The 19,331-nt window shown below is 34.9% G+C and overlaps 1 long non-coding RNA gene across 1 annotated transcript in view; it reads left to right on the top strand.

The window, feature by feature from the left end:
* Positions 1-327: 327 nt before the first annotated feature.
* Positions 328-19,331, top strand: part of LOC114206086 (uncharacterized) — a 29,130-nt gene continuing 10,126 nt past the window's right edge. The window contains exon 1 of the long non-coding RNA XR_003608551.2: positions 328-405. This is a non-coding gene — a long non-coding RNA (uncharacterized LOC114206086). The remainder of the gene's footprint in view (positions 406-19,331) is intronic.

Below are 19,331 nucleotides of genomic sequence, written 5' to 3' on the forward strand. Positions count from 1 at the left end.
TTTTTTTTACTAGTGTCATTTCCTCTGTAGCATCAGCTTTGTCATCCCCCACCACTTTCCACATTTATGTTGATAAATTTGTTGTCCCGAACTTCCTCTGGCTGCCTATCTAGAGTCTCTCAAATGGCAGCATGTCAGTGTTCCCATGTTATACTCCATTTTTGTTCAATTTGAATTTCACTTCTAGTGTCATCACCTTTTTTTCCTTTATTGCATTTGTATCATTTTTGGTCAATTTCCTCTTTTGTTTATTCATTCTTTTAAAATGCCATCTAGGTTTATCACCGGGAGACAATTCAACACACCTGCATGCTTTGCTGTCTACACCAGAACTGAATAAGAAATGTGCAGTGACCAATCATCAGAAGACTCTGAAAAAGAAGACATGATTTGTCACTGATCATGGTATGCATCTTTTATTTATGTAGCAATTTGTGGCTTGGAGAGCTACAGTGAAGTTTGTACTTTGCAATTATTCACAGTTAATATACCCTGGTAACTAAAATTTATACCATATTGTTGTGGAATGAGTGTTATTTAGTTGAACTCTGATAACTGAAATTTGTGCATATCAGAACTGTGCAAAGAAAGGGATGTTTATATTTTAAAATGTTTAGGAAGAAATTATAAAGTCTATTTTTATGCTGTTGTGATAGAAAATTATTTTATCAAGACTCCAACATACCATAAAATAAAATATCAACAAATATGTCTACATTAAAATTAAAAATATTATTACTCAGTGGACATCATTACACATAGATAATAATAGCCATATGTATTACAGGACAAAAAACTATTTTTATACAATACAAATCATTAAGCAAAAGTCAAACCAATAAAAATGTGCAAATAATATGAATGGGCAATAGATAAATAAATCAATATAAAGATGTTTGTACAGTCTTAAATGTATATTAGGATCATAATTTGGCCCACTAAATCAGTTAAAATTAAAAAACCTAATAATAGCAAGGTTTTGGAAGAATAATTCTGTTAAACTATTGAGCATTATCTCATAACAGTTGAATTTTTGCATACCCATTTTTGTGTATCTGGGAAAGTATTGTCATTTTGAAGGATATTTTTGCAGGATAAAAAATTGTAAATTGACAGGGTTTTTTTTTTCTTTTCAGTACTCTAAAGATGTTGTTCCATTATCTCCTCGCGTTCATCATTTCTAGTGAAAAAACGTCAAACATTCTTATACATTTTCCTCTGTACAAAAATTGACTTTCTTTCATTGCTTCTAAGATTTTCTCTTTAGCATTGGCTTTAAGCTTTGATTATGCTGTGCTTTGGTGTATTTTTCTCTATATTTCTTTTGTTTGGGGTTCATTGAGGCTCTTAGAAGAGAGGATTTATACTTTTTATCAAATTGGAAATTTTTAGCCACCAGTTTTCAAATATCCCCCTAGTCTCTTTGAGAATTCAAATTACACATATAATTAACCACCTTATATTGTCTCACAGCCCGCTGATGATTTGTTTTTGTTGTTGTTTGTTTATTTGTGTTTTGATACACTTTCTCCACCATCTTTTCTTTTGGATAGTTTCTGTTCTTATGTGTTCAAGTCCATTAATTGTTTCTTCTACATTGTCCAGTCTGCTATTAAACACGTTTAGTGTCTTTTAAAAAATCTCAGACATTGTAGTTTTCATCTCTAAAAGGATATTTTTTATATTTTCCATATCTGTATGTAACATTCCTCTAGCTTCTTGATCTGATGACAGGTTGTACTAATAACTGTTTTAAGGCTATTAACTATTAATTCTATCACATCTGTCATTTCTGAGTAAGCTTCTAATGATTTATTTTTCTCTTCATTATGGATTGTATTTTCTGCTTTTTTACCTGATAATTTTTTATTAGATGCCAGATATACAGGTGCTGGATAGTTTTGTTTTCTTAAACATATTTTGCAGCTTTGCTATGGGATGCAATTAAGTTACTTAAATTCAATTTGATTCTTTCAAGTCCTACTTTTAAGCTTTGTTAGGTCATATCAGAAGAGTACTTACTCTAGAACTAAATTTTATCTCCTGTTAAGGCAAGGTCCTTCTTTTTTTTTTTTAAGGTTTTATTCATTTATCTGAGAGAGAGAGATAGTGAGAGAGAGAGAGCATGAGCAGGGGATGGAGAGAGGGAGAAGCAGGCTCTCCTCTGGGCAAGGAGCCCGATGGGGGGCTCAATCCGAGGACCCTGGGATCATGACCCAAGCCGAAGGCAGATGCTTAACCAACTGATCCACCCAGGCACCCCTTCTTAATACTCTAATATTAATATTAAATACTGAATTATAAAGTTTTTCACTCTGCCTTGGGAATGGGCATGATCCCTGACCTTGTGTGATCCATGAATACTATTTCCAATAATCTTTTGCATAGTTTACCCCTCAGCCTCAAATAGCCCCCTCACATACATGTCGATCTATCAGTACTCAACTGAATACTTGGAAGAGACTCTGCACATCTTAGGAGTCCTCCTGCTTGTAACTCCCTCATCTCCTGTATGCTAGCCTGTGAACAACAGTGGCTTGGCTTCTTCAGATTTCTGGCTCTACTTCTGGTGCTAGATACTCTCTCTAGCAAACAAGATGGGCATTCATAAGTCACATTTGTGTGTCACCTCATTTAATTTCTGTTCCTCATGAATCCTTTATTTTTTTCTTGTGCAATGACCAATATTCCCAATGCCAATGTTACATGTATGTTTTCTTCTTTAATTTCTTGTTTCACATGAGAGTGTAAATCCAGTTTCTGTTATTCCAACTTAAGTCAATGTGAAGGTTATTTATTATAGATGTTTATTCTAACTGACATAAAGTTGTTATAGAAAACAAGGTACTATATAACTCAAAATATGTTGCAATGTCTTACTAGACAGGCAGGTTGTACCAAATATACAAATATTGCAGGTTAGATAGCTGTATTCCTCTCTTGTGTCAGAGAAAACATTTTCTGAAATTGTCACCTTGGACAACCTGGAATGCAGACTATATACCCACTAACTTTGCTGTTCTGCAGGAAGCATTTGTAAAGAGCCAGATGTCAATATGTAATAGCGGTTCCTTGAGGATTATAGCAAGGTACTATAAAAATAGAGATGAGCTGGGCGAAAACTGGATGCTTTAAAAGCAAGCAATGGAAAGAGTTCAAAAATTCAAGGTTTTTAGGGTTGGAAAGTGAACTGCAATCATATCTGCAGTCTAATTTACTATTACATCAAATCTCATATAATATCCCAAAATCATATTCTAAAATAAAATTATTTCATTATAAACTCTCAGATTTGGTTTAAAACATCGAGGTTTATGATATATTTGATAGAAACCACATGAGATAAAAACAACCTATGCATCAGTAATTTCTAGCAAAATAATTACAAAGACTTTTGCTCTTCCACAGCTTAAAATCCAAAGGAATCAAAGTTCAAATAAAATACCCTCAAATTTGATTCTAATATTAGCCCTTTTGAGTTAAACTTCCAAGACACTAATGTTTAAAATTTTAATCTCCCCAATTTTTGATTTGGCTTATTCTAAGGTAGAGGTGTTCCTAATGCCTGGATAGATTAGTTCAGGTTTTGAGTTGTATTTATGTGTTGTGTTGTTGCCATAGCTTAGTTGGACATCCACTCAATAGAGTGCATGCAAAAGTTGATTAGTTCAATGTTAAGTTTCTAGTTTCCTTATCTTTTAAAGATTTGAAAGATATCATAGGAAACACAAAGTTATCACAGGACTGACCCCCATCTATGGTGACAGATTATTGTTTGTCCACTATTCTACCTCTCTTTTTGCCTCCGGCATGTCCTTGTGGAGATTATATCTCCAATCTTATCGACTCTGGGTTTGACCATGTGAATTGCTTTATCTAGAGGAATGCTAGTGGAAGCAGCATTGTCTGGGCTGAGACAAAGTTTTAGGACTGATGACCCTTCTTGAGACTTTCACCCTCTACCTTGCAAAGAACACACCCCAGGCACCTCTTGCTCTTTTAGCCTGGGTCCTGGGACATGGGATACTTGAAGTAGATCTAAACCTGATAGGCAGCATTCTGGGGCCCAAATCTGAGCTGTGCCAAGTTACAGCTGACCCACAAACCTATGATAGAAGCCACTGAGCTCATGTTAGCATTCTGTATAAAAGAATCACTCTCATACAACACAGCCATAAAAACCATTTTGTAGATATATAAGTTCAGATGTGGGAAGATCTATCAAACTTAAGGCTTTTTAAGGTTACTTAAGAGTATTCATGGTATGCTGTCATTTCTGCAAAGGAAAAAGACAAAGGAAGTGAACTGTGTATATAAAATACAAATATGTATGTAAATGTAAAAAGAAGAGCGTGACACATGCCCTCCGATTGCTAATGATAGCTGGGTTCCCTTTCCAGATGGAATGGGTTGCTAAAGTAAATCCCTAGATTATTGAATTTGAGGCTTGTCATAATAAGCACTATGACACATAAATCCAATACCAATAACATTTTATTGGAATAAAAGATAAAGGAACATTTTGGGACACTTCAGCCTATGGGGAGTTAAAAGAATAATTTCTCAATTCTCTTAAGTTGCTCAACGGAGCTACCCTTAGCTTGGTGGTAATGTTATATTATGGCCATCTTATTTAGGTAATGCTAGAATAAACAAACATCCAGATGAGTTCTTCAAAAACCTTCTCATACCCCCAACCACATTACTCTAAATTTCTGTAATACCATTTTAAAATTATTGTTGACACTGCTATATTCAAGTGGCCATCTAATTATAACCTGTGTTATGAGCAAAAAAAAATTTGTTTTGCAAAACTACAAATCCCTTTTTTATTACACAGTCCCCAGTGCAGTTTTCTTTCATTTGAAAGGATGACCAGACTCTTAGTTTGTGAACTCTGTTATTTGTGATACCAGGAAAGAATTTTGCAAGACAGGACCAGGCCAGATTGCCATAGAAGCATGGAAAGGGGAGTGGAGGGCATTTTTATGTTATTCTAGGTTTACATATTTATGTGTAAGAAGCCTAAGAGAGTTCTTCTAGAACCATCAACCTCTGATTGGACCTATGGAACCTATGATTCCAACACTGTCTTCATCTAATGCAAAGTAAGCTCTCCTTTAAATCTTTCCATTCCCCAATGTATGTTTGAAAATGCTGCAAACTATATGACCTCTCCTGAAATTTTATTTGGAATTTTAGTGTATTAAGACATATGTAGGGGCACCTCGGTGGCTCAGTCATTGGGCATCTCCCTTCGGCTCAGGTCATGATCCTAGGGTCCTGGGATCAAGCCCTGCATCGGGCTCTCTGCTCAGTGGAAAGCCTGCTTCTCCCTCTCCCATTCCCCCTGCTTATGTTCCCTCTCTCGCCGTGTCTCTGTTTGTCAAATAAATAAATAAAATCTTTAAAAAATATGTAAAAAGAGTAAGGAAACAATTTTATCTAATCCTACATTTCTGACACTAATAGAGGAGGCATATATTCTTTCCTAAAATGCAGCTACTAATATCTCCCAGAAATGTGTTCTCTGGGAGATACCATACTGGCTTTGTCCCATCCTCTCCTCATAATAGTCTCCCTTCAGACAGGGTAGAGGCCAGACCACTGCACATCTCCAGTATTTAACTCTCCCTCCCTGAGGTTACATGAAGTTTGGATATTTTCAAATCTCTTTAGTTCTTGCCATGAGATAGTCTTGGTGCTTGCTGCTCCAGTTGGATAGTTACATCCCTATGTGTGGACATTACTAGTCAAAACCCTGGGAGCAATCTGATTTCAAAGATCTTGGTAGAAAATTACTTTTGTTGGGGGGAGGGAGGGCAGAGAAGAGGAAAGAACCATGGAGTAGCAGATCTACCTCAACATCGTTCTTATGAAGAGCATCTAATGTAACGCTGTTCTGCATCCATTCATGGATTTGAGTAGGGAACAAAATGGAAGCTACATGGACACAGCTCCAAACCTATCAATCCCAATCCATCTTCCTCTGAAGCAGTTTCCCTTTTTTATATATCAGGTTTCTACATGTGATTTTCCTGTAGGCAAAAACAGGTTATGCTGAAAAATGCTTGAAAATCACTGTTTTGGGCGCCTGGGTGGCTCAGTTGGTTAAGCGACTGCCTTTGGCTCAGGTCATGATCCTGGAGTCCCTGGATCGAGTCCCACATCGGGCTCCCTGCTCAGCAGGGAGTCTGCTTCTCCCTCTGACCCTCTTCCTTCTCATGCTCTCTATCTCTCATTCTCTCTCTCAAATAAATAAATAAAATCTTTAAAAAAAAAAAAAAAAAGAAAATCACTGTTCTACTTCCATCCCTTTATTTCAGAGAAGCAGACTGAGATGCAGAAAACTTATGCAACCAACCATGGGCCACAGAGCTAGTTGATGTTATAGTCAAATGTATTTCCACTACACAGTTGCCTTTCTGCTTGTATTCTTCCTATTGTTGCCCTTACAAGCAAAAGGGTTGTTTGAGGTCTCTCTGGTTACAGGTGCAGAAGTCATTCCTTAGAGACCCTATCTCCACCCTCTTCATTTTAAGAGAACAAGAAATGGGTGTTTAGAGAGATTGTGTGACTAGCAGAGGAGGCAGGAGGCCAGGTCATCTGATGTCCATCCAGTTCTCCTGCATTGGTATCACATGCTCTATTTATCACATAGAGAATGTTCTTAAAAAATCATGTACACCAACTATTCCAAGAAGTTTCCTTCTAATCTGCTTCCAAATCCAATCTACAGTAAGTCCAGAAGAGAGGCATGTTATTTTTCTGAACTCATTCCAGAAACCGTTAAATTCAGAAAAACATACCAGCTCAGGCAGCCCCTTTCTGGGGGTACAGGGAATGAGGTAACAAGGGGTATATTTTATTTTCACATAAATCAGGGCATGTTACATGTAGTGATTCCACACTGTAGCTTTCTTGTCAACACAGCAAGCAGAGCACCTATAACTCATATATGAAATAAGATATCAAAAAGGACTTCCAGGGGAACCTGTGTGGCTCAGTCGGTTAAGCAGCCGGCTCTTGATTTCGGATCAGGTTGTGATCTCAGGGTCTTGGGATCAGCCGCCATGTTGGGCTCCTTGCTCAGTGGGGAGTCTGCTTCTCTCCCTCTCTCTCTGCCCCTCCCCTGACTTGCACGCACTGGCGCCTCTCTCTCTCTCTCTCTCAAATGAATCAATCAATCAATCAATCAATCTTTAAAAACAAAACAAAAAAAGGAACTTCTTGAGTGAATGCATTTCTCATTTGCTACACACAATCAACAATCACTGCCATTCGAGGTGATTGTTAGTGTGTTTGAAACCTCTAGAGGGCTAAGTTGAGGTTACTGAGTAAACACAGTGATAGTTTCTTTTTTTTTTTTAAGATTTTATTTATTTAGTTGACAGAGACACAGCGAGCGAGGGAACACAAGCGGGGGAGTGGGAGAGGGAGATGCAGGCTTCACGCGGAGCAGGGAGCCGGATGCGGGGCTGGATGCGGGGCTGGATGTGGGGCTCGATGCAGGGCTGGATCCCAGATCAGGACCTGAGCCGAAGGCAGACGCTTTAACGACTGAGCCACCCAGGCGCCCCAACACAGTGATAGTTTCAACTGAATATACTCAGAATGTCCCAAGAGGCTTCTTTGCTTTGCTGTAGACGGTGACATGAGGATCTCAACATTGGGCAGTGGCTGCTACTGTAACCCTGCCCCTCACTACAGCAGTCAGTCAAGAAGCTATAAAATCACATCAGTGTCCCCAAACATGTTAATTTTTCAACACTGAACACCGCAATAAAAAGCAAGCAGGTAATTATAATAAAGCAACAAATAGCCATTTACCTTACGGTTTTAAAAATGTGTTGTAGGAAGTGGCAAAGAGGAAATCCTTCCTATCTTTGTTTTATTTAGTCCTTTAAAAAATCTATGTAACTGTTTTTGAAATAATTTCGAAAAAATCAATGCTACAATCTTTTTGGCGTGTTGTGTTTTGGTTACCTCTCTACAAAAGCTGCTGTGGGCATCCTTCACCACTTGCCTGTGTGCATTATCTGTAATTGTCTTTTAATAGACTGAGACTAAATTATTAGAAAAAAATTGCATCGCCAGGGAATGAGGGTTGTCAGATACTACTGAGATGTAATATATCAAATGCTCAGGTGTTCAGCTTTATCTCATAGGCTGTTTATTTTCAGGACACACATTAAAAAGAAAAAGTTTCCAACCTTTCTAACCTGATTTCAAAGGAGCAAAGTAATGAGCACTAACAACAAGGAGAAAAATAGAATTAATGAGTCCTGGACAACAGCAACATATTACATAAAGGATTTGTGACTAAAAAAAAAAAAGATAATGCAAGCCTTTTTTTTTTCTTAACCAAGGAACAAACATTTTGCTCTCAAAACTAATTAAAAGTTCTCAAGGAAAAAGTTTTCTTTAATAGTCAAGGCTTACAATGGCTTCACAGTTTTCAAGAAAAGTATGATATTTTATAAATGAAAAATTTTGTGATTCTCAAAGATCTCTTTTTTTGTCCTACTCATATTCTCATGAATGGAGTATAATTGTGGATATGTGATCCATTTCTAAAACAGCTCTGCAAGGCAAAAAATATAATAATAATAAAAATTAAAGATTTGATATAATAACAGTAATTATAGATCTAGAATTTTAAAAATTATATTTTTACATTCAGATTATTTTCCTTTCAGTTGAACTCCATCCACCTTGATCATTTTTAATCCCTCTGGACATTTTCTACCATTCACATCAGGTACAAATATCTGACCACAACTATTCCTTTTTCATCATATATTAGAGACTTTTCTGTGTTTTTCTATTAATTTTTTTCTTTTTTTATCTAGCTCTGTTATTTATTTCCGTGATCAGAATTGCTTCTTTGTCTGCATTCATCAAATGACAATCTTCCTGTCCTTTAAAACACAGGTCATTATTCAGCCTCTCAATCTTGTAATTTTCTGAGTAGAGACAAGGTAACATGATCTTGTTTCTTATCTAAATTTAAGTAGTCTATTTCAGTCCACAGTCTTTCACTTTCCCTTGAAAAAAATGCTAATATGAAAAGCCTCAATATTCATGTTCTCCTTGAGCCAGTAATTCCACTTTTTGGACTTTCCTCTATGAAAATGTGTGCAAAGATTTTGTTAAAATGAGGTCTATAACATGGTGTTATTAAATAGGAATCATCAGAAATCAAATGTTCAACAAATAGGAATGAGCTAAATAAATTATGGTGGGCTGATTCATTAATTTATAAAATGAAGTTATGAAAATAATTTTAAAATACCTGAGTTGAAAGTGTGTATTAAATGAATCAAACTCAATGAAAATCTGTTCAGCATTATTCTGTTTTTTTAAAAATTTTAAGTTTTAAAAAACATGTGTTCACAGAGAAAACTACAAAATATTTTATCATGCTGTATCATTTTTGTTTAATGGGTTAAAATGATAATTTTTTTGTTTTCTAAATTTCCTAAATTATTAACAATAAATATATTTGTATGAAAAAAAGTTATTTAAAAATACATGTATTCTCACCTAGTTTCTTTTTTCTCTTTATGACAAGAGCTTTTATTTTTAACTAAGGCTTACTACTACATAAAGAACTCTTGATGATTTTCATCTCTTTTCTTGCAAAGGACATAAGCAATGTCATGGATGAATATTTCTGTGCATATTAATAATCTCAAGTCTACATTTGGGCTTAAAACCTGAGAAAGAGAAACTGCAATCTTCTTAATTTTTATTTTAGTCATGTTTCATCATTATGAATAAAACCTTATCCAAAAGGATTTTCAGATTGTTTTCTAGACCTACCCACTTAGGGAAATGCCCAAAGATCAACTCTGTTTGTTCTTCTTTCCATCAAGTTCTTAAAGGCAAAGACTTTGTAACAAATTGCTTTTGTGTTCATTTTTGTATCCAGGCTTATGGATACTAGTATATGTTTAATTAAATACATATTAAAAAAATGATAGATTTGTACCAACATATTTTTGTTGCAGAATTACTAGAGAAAACTCATTTATAATGCCCTCACCCTAAATAATCCATTTTAATATTTTGGTTCATACATTTCTGGATACTTTTCTGCTAGAATTGTGTGTATAATATATTAAGTATTTTTATAGTGCTTAAAAATTTTAAACAGTAGGGTATTTTTAATTTTGTGTGGGGGAATTTACTTCCCTATTATTATTTTTATGGGAACTATTTGAAAATGATTTAACTATAAAATTCTTTAAATGTATTATAAATAAGAATTAGGAGAACAACTGAATATATGAAATTATACAAAACACTTTTCAGTCATTTCTGCTTTGTGACTCCCAAGGAGCTAGAAATTTTGGGTGAAATTAGGACCCCAAATATTAGAGGTCACATATCCCATCAGATTCCTTCTTTCTTTCTGAACAATTATAAAGAGGAGTCAACCTACTGTTGACAAGACAGTTAAGTTTGTTCACATGACAAGATCTCTTGTCTCTGTGAGCTATTTTAAGTGTTCTCAATGTTATGCAATTATAAATGCCCTTCACCATTAGGTTGAACATTCAATTAATCAAGTGTTCTCATTTTCCTTAGAACCATTATGCTAGAAAATACATTTAACTTTACCAACATTTTTTTGAACATGTAGGAAAAATCACACTTATACAGTACAGTTAGGAGGTTCTAATCTGTACTATCTCAGAAATAGCTTCATGAAAATGAAGTGTTAGAATCCATTTTTATGTAATATAGGATTTCATAATAGGGTTTAGCTATAAATAGGTTAGCATCTACCTTATAGAAAATATATGAAATATTTGAACAATGTCACAATACTTTTTGCTAAGTGATAGGTACATGCTTAGAAAATTAGGCTCGACTTGCTTCAAAATGTTTTTCCAAATTAATAATTGAGTTTTTTCAAGCATGTAATTGTCACTTAATAACTCTGCAGCAGCACACTCTTGGTGCTCTGGCCTTCTGAAAGAGTTAAAACAGCTTCCAAAACTAACTAAATTACTACCACATTATAGCTTATGCCTTGGGAGAAATCTGGATTATCATGTATCCCAATGACTAAGTTATGTACTGCCAGAGCCAATGATGGATAGTTAAGTTCCCTGTCTTTTCCCAGCTAGGGTATATTAAAAGGAAACTATGAGGAAAACTACCAATAAATCAGAAATTGCTTTTTTATAAAGAAATAAAAGTGTTTATTGACCCATTTTCCATTTCCAATGTAATAAAATCAAATTTCATTATTCTTATATTTTACTTATCTTTGTAAGTGAAGTGTATATGAATACCTATTTTGCTGAAAATTTACATGATGCCTGATACAATAGCAAAAAGTGTGTAAAAGGTTTCCATACTGGTTGTATATTTCATTGTAAAGGAGCACCAGTGTAAATTACAACTAGAGTTGTAAGGATACTGCTGTCAATTTCCATCACATTTTGATGGTGGCGGTTATGATGATAGAAACATTTTACCAAATATTGCTTTAACTTTAAAGATTTAAGTTAAATTCTCCCCTAATTTAAATGTAATTAGCTTATAATATTTAGTAGAATATTATACTTAGGAGTAAATAGTCTTTATGCCTTGAATGAACACAGTTTGAAATTAATTAAGGAGAGTTTAAATTCAAAATATATTTCACATGAGGACTTCTCAGAATTTGGCAAAGAGTTTTACAGACCTACATTTCTAATTTCTGATTAATCATTCTTATGGATTGACCAGAAACCAAGAACTGAAAATATAAATACCTTTTTAAAAGAGTATCACTTGTAAGTGTAATCACAAAAAACCTAAATGCCTAGGAAAAGATTTAACCAGATATATGCAGTTAAGTAACATCTTTATTAAGAAAGAGAGAGAGAGGGAGAGAAAAAGAGGGAGTTATTTTACCCATCCAGCAGAACCTGGAGCAACATTGTGTTTTATTCTAGGTGGTCTAGGTGAATAAGAGAACAATTTCCTATCCAATGACTGTTTCAGGCAGCGGCTTGTATATACTTTGATGCCAGAGAGATTTGGATCATATGCAGGCTCCAGACTATGACAGCTACATGACAATGAACAAATTACCTACATTCTCTGAGCATTATGCGTCTTCTATACATTGGGAATATGCTATCTTCCTCCCATGTTCCTGGTAGGAAAGAACTGAGCTAGCAGATGCAATATGCCTAATGCAGTACTTTGGACATGACAAATATTGAATTGTAATTAGTGTCAGCTCTCTGCCTTTTTGCCTCATGTGACTAATGTGAGTTTTTTACACTAGTCGAGAAAATGTAATTTTATTAGGGAAAATGTGAAAACAAACCAGGATTGATACAAAATGCTAAATATAGTAAATAAATACTAAGTAGGTAAGGATGTAACTAGCATGTGAACATCCACAAGATTCATGGCAGATACTATATATAGGGAGTAACTTCATAGCTAGTCAGATATGCTGAAGGTAGAGGAAATACAGTATATAATAGAACAAAATTGACTGTTTATTCTAGGTAAAAGACCAAGTCACAAATATGTGACCTCTGGGTCTCAATCAGCCACATATTGGGTACAATGAATGTGGTTCCATAAGTGCCCTGCCCAAAAAGATAAATCTCATGCCTGTTTTATAGGTCAGTTAGCAGCTCCAGCTGAAAGCAAGTGTAATTGCCCCTCTAACTCTCTGTGAGCAAGTGTGTGTTGGCCATGGACGTACATGTTCCTTCTATTGGGCCCTCTTACTCAATTCCGAAGGTCCCCTATCAGCTCTTCTCTGAAAACATTAAAATATTGAAGAATTAATTCCATGATATTTTTTAAAACATATTCTAAACGAGACCTATAGAATATTAAAATTTTACATAAGAAAGCAAAACATAGCATTAAATAAACACATTTAGGATATATGGGGCCTCTATGTGGCTAGTATATTTTGAAGAGAAAATACTCTTCATGATCAGATGTATTAGTCCTAAACACAAAAAACAATTTGGGGAAATTTTTGTAACATTCACAACAGAGATTTACTACTTATCAAACATTTTCATGTCCATAATGAAAAAGGAAAATACCAATCTAAAAATATAAACAAAAGTCTTGGAAAGTCTATTTCATACCATGACTAAGAATATCTTTAAATTTTTCAACTGAATTGTTGTAAGATAGAACAGAAGTAAAGTACCATTATGAGTATCAAATTGGCAAATGCAAGGAAAAATGGCAATACCCGTTTTAAGGATTAGGCTTCTGGAAAATTCTTAGCACTACCTTTCCATTTGGCAATTTGGAAATGATTATCAAAAGTCTTAATATTTTATGAAGCAATTGTATATCTAGAAATGTATACTAAGGAAATGGTTAAAGTATTATTAAAATATTTAAATATAAAAGTGGTTCAGTCAGTTAAGTGTCTGCCTTGGGCTCAGGTCATGATCCCAGGGTCCTAGTATCTAGCCCCGCATCAGTCTCCCAGCTCAGTGGGGAGTCTGCTTCTCCCTTCCACCCCCACCCCCCTGCTTGTGCTCTCTCTTCCTAGCTCTCTCTCTCTTTCTCAAATAAATAAATAAAATATTTTTTAAAAAGTACTCCCCAAAGGTGTTTTTTTTAAATTATACAATTTTCAATTACTTGAAAGTACAAAAAATTGTTCGGTTAAATAAGCTATTTCCTTGCCATGAAATACTATGCAGGTATTACAAATGATATTGTAGAAATTTATTTTGCTATACAAATACATGATTACAATGTAGTTTTAAAAAGAATAAATAATGATTTTATTTTATGCTAATCTGCATAGTATTCTCTACATGTCAGAGTGATTTTTTCTTGGTGCTAGTATCATAATTATTGTTTTCTTCTTTTTATGTAGCTGTATTTGATTTGGATTTTTCTAAAATATAAATCATTCATTCTTTTCCTCATTGATTTTACATGTTCTAACATATACCAAATTCTCATCCATAGGTAGTTTTTAGAGTTTCTATTCTAATTCCTCATATTTCTTGTCTATTTCTGAGCAAATAATATCAGGTAAAGAAAGTCTTCCTTCATTATTTTTTATTTTTAGAATATTTCTGTTTGCTTTCTGGTTCTTACTCTTCCAGATAACTTTATGGTTTCTTCACAAAATTTTAAGGAGTACAAAATATACGAACAAAGCATTTCATTTCTAATCTCATTAGAAAAGCATTATAAATACTGGTATCTTTGCAATATTTCCTCTCTTCATCTAAGTACATGGACTGCTCCTCTAATTCAGTTCCTCTTTGAAAAGTTTTGTGACTTTCATATTTTTTCTAGAATATTTCTTATAATCTTGTCATCCATTTTTTTTAAAAATGTTTAATTCATATTGGTATTGTGAATGCAATCATTTACCTTAACATTCCTAACTTATCCTAATGGGTGGTACATTTGGTTTTATCTTGAAAAAATATGAAGCAAACAATAGTGAAGGGCTCTTTTTTACATAACTGGAGGGAGATGTGATAATTTAAGTAAATATACTCATTTTAAAAATGAAGAATTAAATCTGAGAAAGTTATTTGCCCACAATTATGTACAGCTTGCTGCCTAATGATAGTAGATCACCAACATGTGCCCTCACAACTTTTCAAAAAATAAATATAATCATTAATCTATAATTCCTAATTGAAAAAGATAAAACAAACCATGCTGTAATTATATATATTTGCAATCAAGCATATTCAATAATTTTTTAAGCCATCCTTGTAATCAAGAACATCTTAAGGTGACTTATTTTCAGTTTTGTTAGTCTGAAGCTGTTATAAAAATGTGGAGAATTAGTACTATATCAATTTTAGGAAAAGAGATATATGTGGCCAGAGGGTGGAGAACCAAAAGGCCCGAAAAGGCAAGAAATTCATTTGGCTTGCTGGGAGACCATCAGTTGCTCAGCACAGCCCATGAGCTGCCAGCAAGTGTCATAATGAAACATGCCCGTGCTTCCCAGAGCCTTAAGCTGCAGACATCTTTTTCATCTGGCTTCCCATGGATTTTTTTTCTTTTTTTTTAAAGAATGTGGACTTTTTTTTTTTTTTTTTAAGATTTTATCTACCTATTTGACAGAGAGAGAGAGAGAACAAGCAGGGGGAATGGCAGGCAGAGGCCGAGGGAGTAGCAGGCTTCCCGCAGAGCAGGGGGAACCCGATGCGGGACTCGATCCCAGGACCCCAGGACCATAACCTGAGCCGAAGGCAGTCGCTTAACCAACTGAGCCACCCAGGCGCCCTCCCATGGAATTTTGAATAGACCATGGCAAGACAAATTGTTCGAACCTTTGTGATTCATTTTGATTGTTAATGCAGTTCATTAACAAAGAAAAAGACCTTTTATGTAACATAAAGCACTTTTTTTGTTACTTTCAACTAATGTTTTATTTGTTTTGAAGGCAATTCATCCTAAATTGAATATAGAGAGCCCAGAGTGCAACTGAAGATATAATTTTGTCCAATTGCCAATTAATCAGGAGTTAAAAGCACTTGAGCGGAGAATTGGCCAAACCCTCCAGTCAGAGAAAAGGGGGCACCCTTCTTTATCATATAAATGAAGACATTTCCCATTGAAGAAAAGAAGTCAGAAAATGAAGAGGCATTATTGTCACATTACTCAGATCATTTAATTTTGTTTTCTCCTGTCTTACAAAATTTGTCAAAGAACAAGTAGATGACTTTGGATGTATGTGTGTGGTGTTGCTGCTGGGGACTTAACTATCACCATGATTTAGGGATTCTTCTATAGCAGGGTATATCTTTTCCTCTGATGCTTTGAAAATTCAAGCAGATTCTATCACATCTCCTCAGTCATAGTCATTGCATTTTAGTCTCCTTACTTAATGGGCTTAAATTTAGCAGAGATCTTATTTCCAAGTCAAGGAGAAACAGTCTCTGTCAGAATATGATTTTGCATTTGCCTAGAAATAAGGTGATTTTAACAATAGTTCATGAGCACAACAAAAACTTTGGGTAAAGTGATATGTCATCTTCCACTAGGGGATGAAGGTGGCCACAGTCTTATTATAATTCCAAATATGATTCATATTCTGCCTAAAGCATCCCGTGTCTTGTCTGCCATTAAACTCTGTTCTCATAGAATCAAAGAAGTGTATCTTTCCATTGTCATACCAGCTGTAGGGGCTTCACTTGTCTCTTGGGCACTTGAAGTATATTGTCAAACTTAAGAATTTTTTGGAAAAAGTCCAAAGTGATGGGATAAAGGTAGAAAGTTTAATATATGTACCAATGTCCTTTGTTTTCAGATAGCATACTAGAGATAATATGGCTATCAGTCCATGCAGGTCTGCTTAAAAGGCCAGCAAAGGATGACAGGCAGTTGCTTCCAGTTGCATACAAATGAAGACTGATTTTGCTCTCTTATAAAGCTAACACTTAGAGTCTCCTTTCTTTTTCTTCCCTTCCCAGATTTACCCACCGTGAACCACAAGCTCTCTGATGACTATGGGCTGTGTTGTTCTGTCTGCTACCCCTCTGCCCCAGCTTCTCTGCATCCATTAAACATGGGCTCTTATGGAAGCTGACATTTTGTCTTGCCTTAGAGCCTTCTGGAGCTCCTTTTGCCCACCTTGTCTAAAGTAATTTCATTTTACCTGCAGTACAGCAGCTGGTTATGCATCCTTTTGTCATCTATCTGCCACACATTAGCACAAGTTCTATATTTCAAAGGAATAAAAAAGTGACTTTACTGCTAATAGAAAGGCTGTATTCCAGGAATTCATTTGTAGAGAATCTACCTGGAACTTAAAAATTTGTAGAAAATGGCTCAGAGCTTACAAGACACTTCCATGTTAGCCTTATTTTTGTGAAAATCATCATTCTCACCATCATCATCATCATCACAGACATATAATGGAGCATTGACTTTTTTTTTTTTTTTGAAGACACTGAGCTAAGGACGTTACCAGAATTATCTCATGCACTTTTCTTCCTCATAAAAAAAACATAACAGGTGAGAGGAGGAATAATGAGAAAACTTGTAATTCGTGCACATAAGTATCTTTCCTGGAGTCGTAAAAAAAATGGTAAGCGTGGAAGACAAAGCTATGTGCTGAGCACTAAGTCATCTTTTGAGTTGTTAGAAATAAAAATGAAATTACTAACGGAAGCAACTGTTCTCTTTTTTTATGTACCTAGGTTTTCTCTCTTGAAAATGCATATAATAGTAATACTTTATCCATAACCTTGTTTAATATTCAAATGAGTTAATGCATTTAATATGCTTACAATATTTCCTGGCACATAGTAAACTTAGCTATTTTGCTGGTTTAGTTTGGAACATATGGCTATAATGAGGTACTTATATTTCAGATATCCAAAATAGAACACTAGTCACCAGAATCTTCTCTAAGTAACATATTTTAAGTGTTATTAATTACTTTTCATTCTTTTATTCATTTAGTACGCATTTTTGAGTGTCTTTGATGAATTCAAGTTTGTGCACAGATTTTTCTTTTTTTTTTAATTTTATTTATTTGACAGAGAGAGAGAGAGAGAGACAGTGAGAGAGGGAACACAGACAAGGGGAGTGTGAGAGGAAGAAGCAGGCTTCCCATTGAGCAGGGAGCCCGATGGGGGGCTTGATCCCAGGGTCCTGGGATCATGACCTGAGCTGAGGGCAGCCGCTTAATGGCTGAGCCACCCAGGTGCCCTGGGCACAGATTTTTCTTATGAGTGAATTTGCTCTCTACATATCTTTATGGTCAGGCTTATTTTCACCATCATTAGCTCAACTATACCTACAGAACGGTGCGTAATTTTGATAACGCCTCCTTAAATGAATGTTACACTGGCCACATCAGCAATAATTGTCCTCTTATAGAGGTTAAAGTATTAATAAAAACTTTGTGTGATCATCAAAGTCTTCAGCAGGATTTAAATCAAATTACTTAGCATCTAAAGTATCTTTGTTTTGAGAAAGCACATGGCTAAAATATTCTGAGCTTACATTATTCTGATTTATTTTGTTGGAGACAAAGAATGAACCAGATGTGAATGAATTTGAATGGAGAGTAGCTTTAAGATATATCAGAATGTAGCAGAGCTTCCAATTTTGCTTACAGTGTTGCTGACAGCATCAAACATTCTGGTAACTCACGTTGAATCTAATGTGGATATTTATGTGGAAGAAAAAGGTACAATAACACAGAGAGATTATGAAATATAGGGAACATTTTTAATGAGTAAGATGATGCTCTCTTGTGGACAAAACAATCCATTCCAACAATTTTACTCTGACATATACCTTTTCTTTATAATAATAAAAATGGAGTGTTAAATACTAATTCATACAGAACCATTTCTATTAAGATTAATATGAAAATGTTATTTAAAACACTCACCATAGGGGCGCCTGGGTGGCTCAATTTGTTGAGCATCCAACTCTTGGTTTCAGCTCCAGTCATGGTCTCTGGGTCATGGGGTCGAGCCCTCTGCTTGAGATCCTCTGCTCTCCCTCTGCCACTGCCCTTCCCTCCACTCACGTGCACTCTCTCTCTCAAATAAATAAATAAGAAATAAAAGAAAGATAAAATATTTACCCTAATCTTCCTTACCACCACTTATTTTTTATTAAACTACTTATGTATTAACCTTCATACTTTGAATAAGTAATTATTTGAGATAAAAAGAATATTGCCATGCTTAGATTGATGAATAATCCTTTAAATTTCCCTTTTTGTGTGTTTCACCCAATATATTTATGTTTCAGACTTAAAATAAAATTAGTTCAAATAATATGCTTAAGAGAAATTTGAGTGGTTTTGGAAAATTCTCAACCATTTTCCTTTCAGTACTGCCTCTTTCTTTTGAAACTCCAATAAGGTGGATTTTAAACATTTTATTTCCAATGTCTATTGGCAATTTCCACTTCCTTTCCACTCCCACTCCTACTGAATTCTGCTTAATTTCTTCAGATAAATCTTTCTGTTTAATAATTCTCTGTTCAGCTGTGTCTCATTTTCTGTTTAATCTATCTGTGGAAGCTTCTCTTTTAATTTCGACAATTGCAGTTTTCATTTCTGGAATTTTTGATTCTCTTCATATATGTCTTTTCTTTCTTAATAATCTGTTACCTCATATGCTACCTCACATTCTTATATATAACTAACCTATATAGCAGTTGTTTATTCTTTGACACTTTCATCCTTAAAATTCCTTTGTGGGCCTGGTCTGTTGCTAAAGTCTGTGCTGACACTCTTGGTGGCTTGCCTCCCTGTATTCTTGGTGATACTTGTGAACTCATGTTTCTTGTTCTCAATCTGTGTGAGTAGTGAATAGCTATATTGGAAA

Source organism: Eumetopias jubatus, unplaced genomic scaffold (assembly GCF_037043125.1).
Source record: "Eumetopias jubatus isolate StellerSeaLion01/CBP00866 unplaced genomic scaffold, mEumJub1_p1.0 scaffold_2, whole genome shotgun sequence".
Taxonomy (NCBI): domain Eukaryota; kingdom Metazoa; phylum Chordata; class Mammalia; order Carnivora; family Otariidae; genus Eumetopias; species Eumetopias jubatus.